A 7,321-nucleotide genomic window follows, 5' to 3' on the forward strand; every position below is an offset into this window, starting at 1 on the left:
ATAGCATGGTGGGGATATTTTCTAATAAGGTCCTTTAATCTCTCCCATGTTTCATAAAATATTTCTCCATCTAATTGGGAAAAACTAGTTATGGCTTTCCTTATTTGATTAGTTTTTCCTATGAAAAAATATTTCTTGAGAAACTCTCCTTACAACTGGTCCCAGGTTGATATAGTCATGGAATCCAAATTATGTAGCCAGTATTTGGCTTTGTCCTTAAGTGAGAAAGGAAATAATTTTAACCTAAGAGCATCATCGGAGAAGTTATGAATTTTGACAGTTGAGCATATCTCAAGAAATTCTTCAAGATGTTTATAAGGGTCCTCATTACTAAGTCCATAAAATGAAGGTAACATTTGGATTATACTGGACTTAATTTCATATTGAGTGGCCTCCACAGGGGGCACTTGAATACAAAGAGAGTAGGTATATGTGGAAGGAGTAAAGTACTCCTTCAGTTGCTTGGGTGGATCATTCTCCTAATTTCAGTCCATATTTTTACGTCTATTGGCTCTAAAGGTTCTTTCTATTTCTGGATTAAAAGGTTGGATTTCTGGCCGTAACGATCTACAGCCAAGCATACACCTTACAATTATACTGTAGAGCAAACACAGAAAATTTTTCTTTTTATAATATATATTTTTATAATAAAGTGAGAAAAGAATGAAGAAAATCTAAAGAGAAGAACCTAAGAATCTTAAATCTATGAAAAGGGAGAAATTAGTTAATGTTTAGATGTTAATTGCAATCAATTTAAACAAGCATAGACTCTCTATCCTAAGGTTAACTTAGATCTAGACAGCTCCTAACTTTCAAGACCGCCTTTGAGCACTCCAAGCTCAAGACTGACTAACTGACTCGGCCAGGTAAGCGTAAGATGTGGGAGGTTCCCTGCTCGTTGCTTTTCTTAGACATCAACTGAGTTGGCCAGGCCAGTCAACGGAATCAATTGAAAACCACTTTCTTTAACCACTTGCCTTAGACACCAAGCAATTAACCAATCTGCACTCGGTTCAACTCTAGAGCTTTCTTATCCTATTGAGCTCGAAATTCCTAGGGCTGACGTCTAGTTGATTTTAGATTAAGGTCTAGGTTATGCAAATGCAAGGGAGTGATTTATGGGCCAGGGAAGGGTGATCAAATCTCTACCTTATCTTAGTTAATGGGTTGCACCCTTAAAGTTAATTATGGAGATGAGATGCAAAGAAACAAGGTGTCCAATCAAGTTAGAAATTTTTATATTTGGGATTACGCTATTTTAGTTAAGTATTATGAAATGTCAATAGTTTTTTTTTTTCAACTATGCCAAGGTCTCCGGCAACGGTGCCAAAATTTGATGCGTAGTCGTTGATAGCATAAAAAATAACTCTACTCACTACGTAGGTAGGATGAGTTGAGATCGTATCCTCAGGGACTTTGGGCTAAGTTGAGATTGCAAAATAAAAGAAAGAAACGTTGTTTTTGATTTAGAAAATAAATTATCTTAAAATTGATGTAATTAGAAAATAAAGAGCTCGGGAGTTTTGAATTAATTTTGCACTAGTAGAGTTGTATCTCTTTTTTTTAATTAAATAGATGTGATTAATCTTAGAAAAAATACCTATCTTTTCTCGGCACGCCCCATATCCGTAGATCACGGTGCGTCTCTAGAAAGTACTAGGTAAACAACTCTTCTTTCCTCGGCACGTCTCGTATCTATAAATCACGGCGCGTCTCTGAAAAGTAAAAGTTGTTTCTAATATTAATCTAACAATAAAGCATAAATAAAAGCATATGAAAGAGAGCAAATAAAGAACTCATGATGATTTAAATAAAAAGTATAATCTTTATTGCATATAAAGAAATACAAGAAAGTTTAGAACAATAAACCATCTCTGTGTCGTTACAAAATTTTTTCTCCACTCCCGAGACTGCTAGCCTAGCTGCTCATGAAGTAGTCCCTTTCTATTCCTCTATGCAAGGCTCTAGAAGAATTTCTGGGCTCTCTCTCCAATGGGAGTACAAAAGTCTTTTTATAGGTGTTAGGAGGGAGGAGTTTTACATGATTTTCTGATGTGGGACTAAAGAAAATATAAATCTTTCCTCTCAAAATATTTCTAAATATTAATTTTTTTTCTTTAATAAGCATCTGTTCGACCGCCATCAAAAATTTCCTGCGAACCCGTCTGCCGCGCGCCCGCTCGCCGCGCGCCCACACCCACGCGATGCTGTGCTCGCGCCCACGCCGCATCCACCCCGCGTCCACGCGCTCACGCGCGCGCACTCGCACACCCACTCGCGCGCCCAGGAGTATTCCACGTGAAACAACCTTTTCGTATTTCAAAAAAAAACTTTTGTTTCTTCATAATGACGTCTATATCCTTTTGGATTTCTTGCATAGTATCTTCATTTTCTATAATACCGTATGCATCTTTCTTTTATTTTAATTTTATTTTAAGTCCAAATTTTTTCAAACTTAAGTCTTTTTGATCTATGAATCGGACTCTTTGTATCGGCAATCATCTTTCCTGTAAAACATAAAAAGAAGTATCAAATTCTTAATAAATAAAATAAATTAAATATAATTTTATGCTTTAAATGACTTAAATTAAGTGTTTATAACATATGATGTCTATAATAAAATTGATGAGTTATATCTTGAATTTCAATTAGTAGGGTGGCTTGAATATAAGAAGAGTTGACCTTAGAAGGAAGTGGGAGGTATTGATATGTTATGTTGAGTGTACTCGATGATTTTGGAATACTAATCTTATATGGAAGGAAATCATGATAACTTTCTAATTTTTATGTTAATTATCTGAGTATTACAAATTTTAAATTTATCAGAAGGAAGTTAGGATATGGTCTAAGAAGAAATTTCATCATATGAGAGAGAAATATTTTTGAGCATTGAACTTATAAGAGGATCATATATGAAACTCAATCTTAGATGAAAAATATACTTGAATTTTAATATGAGAATATGAGATACACATCTTGATGAAATTTTTGGTTACTCAAAATATCATATTCTGAATATGATTCCTTGATCTTTCAAGTTACATTAAATTTCAAGTCAAAAATTTACTTTTCTAAGTGGATCAAAAGTATTTTGATATTGTTGTTAAATTAAAGAAAAAAACTTATTTTGTCATAGTATGATATACAGGTTATGATGAAATTTTTAATAATTCATATTACTATCTATGGATTAGTTTTTTTTTTAATTTTTCTTGTGATTGTTGAAGATAGTGAAGTGTATTAATTATTCAAGTCAAAGTTTAGATTTTTTTTAAAATTGAACTAAGATATCTTGCTAGTGTTAAATTTGAATGACTTATACAAGGGATAGAATTTTGTATGGATTTATTGATTAATATTAAGGGTTGTGATGAAGGGAGCTCTATAAGAAATAATCAAGTTGATTCTACTTATAAGGATGTTGGCTTGAGTTCTTCTAGTTTGTCAAGTTAGAATTATTTCTTTTAAAAAGGAAGATTGACTTAGAAATTATCTAAATGATTGTAAGGTAAATCTAAGGTTAACTCCAAATTGATTCTAGACATGTTAGATTCTTGAAGAGTGATGAAACTTATGCAATGATTTCAAACATAGAAAGTGGATCAAGATTTAATTATTATATGCTATACCCAAAGGTAGTAAAGATAAAGAAACTTAAAATTTTACCGTAAGTCTTATATGAAATTTGAAAGTTGGATCTATCCTGGATTGATCTAATATATAAGGATATTTTTATCTTTGATAGACTTATATAATTTGATAAATTAAGATCAGAGTGCGCAGCAAAAGCGTGGTGGATTAAATTGATTAGAAATATTAATCTTTTAAATCAAAAGATATTATGATAAAATATATTAGTTATAAATAAGAAAGAATTTTATTGATAATGAAAGGATACTATAAATTTTGATCTAATCTGATCATAGCCGGATAATTTTTGTCAGTAGGTTGCTTCATTGTAGATAATACCAAGAAATTCTAGATATCTCAAGTTTATTAACAGCTTGATAGTTCTGATATTAGTTCAAACTTAGAAAGTCCTAATATAGATATTATATTTTTTAAAATTAATTATTATTACTTGGACTGATATAGAAGATTGAGGTTTTCTTAAGATGAGCGTCTACATATAAAATTTATTAGAAGATCAAGAGAAGAAAGAAATCGATGATTGTGAAGAGTGCCCAATGTTTGATCTTTATTTATTTTTCTATCAAGGGTAGTCTGAGATAATTATGAATTTCGAGTGAAATGTATTAGACAAATAACGGTGGTATATTAATACAAGTCCAAAATGTTACAGTTTTTCAAAAAGTTGAGAAATCAATAAGAGGAGATGAATTTGAAATTTCAAATAATTTTTGTTATAACAAGATCATGAGAAATAAATAATATATAAGATATTATCATAAGCTTAAGAATGACATGAAGAATGTATACTTTGAAATATGTATCTCGAACGACATAACTTAATTTCGAGGATGAAATTATTTTAAGGAGAGAAGATTGTCATGGCCCAGCCCAGAGGGCTCTTGGGCCTGGCAAAATTTGGAGAAGCCCAAAACAGAGCCGATGGGAGGAGGAGGAAGACTCCTAACTGGAGTCTTCTTCCCCTCCGACCCTGGTGAAATCGGACCCATGGAGTCCGAGTAAGGGTAGGAAATCTCCCTTATAAAATCCTCCTTCCCTCCTTTAGGTATCTACAAGAGGCATTTTGAAGAGATTTTAAGAAATTTGAGGGATTTTTTTAAGAGGATCCGTGAGTTCTTAGATGGGGAAAAAGGAGGTCGTCGGAGTTCTTCTCGACCGTCGGAGCAAGGTAAGCTCCTTTCCTACTCTTCTTCCTTCCTAGGCATCCATCTTTTGCTGGCAACTGACGGCAAACCGTCGAATTGGAGAAGAACAAGGCCATCCCTGTTTTTCTTATTTTTTTCCCCCGTGTGCCACCGGCAACAGCCACCGTTGGGGCTGTCACCAGGGCTGTGGATGCGTCGCCGTCGGCTGCTGTCGGAGGGTGGCCGGAGTCGGCCCTCCTTGGCCGCATGTGGGTGAGAGAAGATGGAGGGGGACGATGCCCCTGTTTTTGGACGAGGAGAAGGAAGAAAGAAAAGAAAAGAAAAAGAAGAAGGAAAAGAAAAAGAAAAAAAAAAGAAAAAAAAAAGAGAAAGAGAAAAGAAAAATAGAAAAAAAAAGAAGAAAGAGAGAATTTTCCCTCTCTCCTCTCTCTCCTTTCTCTTCCTCTTTCCTCTCTCCTCTCTCTACCTTCTCTCTCCAGTTTCTCTCTCTAAATTCTTTCTCTAGACCTTTTTCTCTCTCTTTATGGATTTTATCTCTCTAAGGTCTTTCTACTCTCTCTTTGATTGCATCACAGACCCAGGATAAATTTGAAATAAAAATATGATGATTTGAGATTGCTCCAAAATTCGTGCGGTAGATCTGATCTTAGTCCGATTCTATTCAAAATTTATAACACTTGATTCATATTGAGTCATCCTGATAGGACCTCTGATGATCTCGACCATGATTGCCTCATCTGAAGGATACGAAGGTTTCTCTCTCTATTTTCTCTCTCTACTTTCTCTCTCTAAAATTTTCTCTCTTTTCATAAATTTTCTCTCTCTAGAAGTCTTATGGATCAGTGGAGGATTCAGATACTTAGATAAATTCTAATTTTGATTAATCCTAAGAGAGGTTCTCGATTTGTGTTATTAGGATCGATTATCGGTAATTTCTCTATATGTGATTTTTATATTGATCAGGATCATGAAGAGATGATTATCTGCATATGATATCGAGTGAAATATTTTGTTAAAGAAATTCATAAATCAAAGAAGAAAATTGATTTCTGTGCTTGAATCAATCACCGGTAAAGGTAAGAATCCCTGTATATGATCACTATTATATATATGCTATTTTACTGTTGGTCTTGCATTATTGGTTTTGCATCGTCGGATTTGAGATTGATGAATTTATTATATCTGAGATATTGTTATTTGATTTTGAGCATGAGTATGTTATGTCAATATATATGTATCAGAGATTGATGGCATGATTATATAGATATGACATATCTAAATTGATCATAATGCAAGTCGGAATTGATTGGATGAAATCAACACATAATGATTAAATGAAAAGAAAGAGATATATGGTATGGACTAGCCTTGTCATGTGGAACAGTCGCCAGGAGCTTATGCTTGGGACAGCCCTCACTGGCTTACAGGTGGATCAGTCGGCCAGGAGCTCATGCCTGGGACAGCCCGTCAGGAGCTTATGCCTAGGACAGCCTCTCACGGACTTTCGTACGTGGGACAGCCGGCCAGGAGCTCATCCTGGGACAGTCTTGAAAGGCTTTTTAAGTGGATTCGATCCGGATGATGACTGAGATATAGACTTGGTTAGTCCAGAGCCAGAAAGAAAATGTTAAAAATCATGTGATTATGAAAGGAGAAATGAAAAATAAGACTTGAAATAATTGTTGAATAAGAGTGTTTCACCTGTTAACATATGATGATGCATCTATTTTAACAAAATAAAAAATTTATGGGTATTTGCATTATTCTGGACATTGAACATCGGATTTTATATTTTATTATTTATCTTTATTTTTAGATTATATTATTATATCAGTGTGATATGTGAATTCTTATTGGGCTGTAAAGTTCACATCCTTCATCTTTCTTTTTCTTCTCAGAGTTACAGGATGCTTATGATTGGCTATGGTTTGGATTTACAGGTGAGCAGAAGGATAAATAGAGTGTCATAGTATCTAATCAGAGAATTGAAGAAATTTAAATTATAATTATGTAAGGTTTTATGAATTATTGTTAAAATTAATTTTTATGGATGTTAAGATTGTAATATTTTATTTTGGCCTTGCATATTCTTTAGGGCTTGCTCTAAAAAGTGTGCGGCCATCACGTATCTGATCCGGGTGTTGGGTTCGGAGCGTGACAAATAGGTCATAGCAGAGATACTCATAAAACCAGAATTACAAGCTGAATATACTTATAAATAAGGGGTGCTTAAGTACAAGGAAAGGATTTATATTAGAAAAATAGGGGAACTGAGATAGACACTCGTAGAATTGATGCATGCATCAGCCTTGGGAGGATATTCTGGAATGAATCATACTTACAAGAGGATCAAATAACTATTTTATTGGCTTGAAATGAAACAACATGTAGAAAAAAGGGTGAAAGAATGTGAGATTTGTATAAAGAATAAAATAGATGGTACTCCATAGGCAGAACTATTGCAACCCTTACAAATTTTCACTAAAGCATGGTAAGAAATTAGTGTGGACTTCATAGAATCACTA

General features: G+C 33.9%; 1 non-coding gene across 1 annotated transcript; it reads left to right on the forward strand.

Moving 5' to 3' along the window:
- LOC140851863 (small nucleolar RNA R71) lies at positions 1-106 on the forward strand. Its single transcript, XR_012134620.1, has one exon. It is a non-coding gene; the product is annotated as a small nucleolar RNA R71 (small nucleolar RNA).
- The last annotated feature ends 7,215 nt before the right edge of the window (positions 107-7,321 follow it).

Source organism: Elaeis guineensis, chromosome 9 (assembly GCF_000442705.2).
Source record: "Elaeis guineensis isolate ETL-2024a chromosome 9, EG11, whole genome shotgun sequence".
NCBI lineage: Eukaryota > Viridiplantae > Streptophyta > Magnoliopsida > Arecales > Arecaceae > Elaeis > Elaeis guineensis.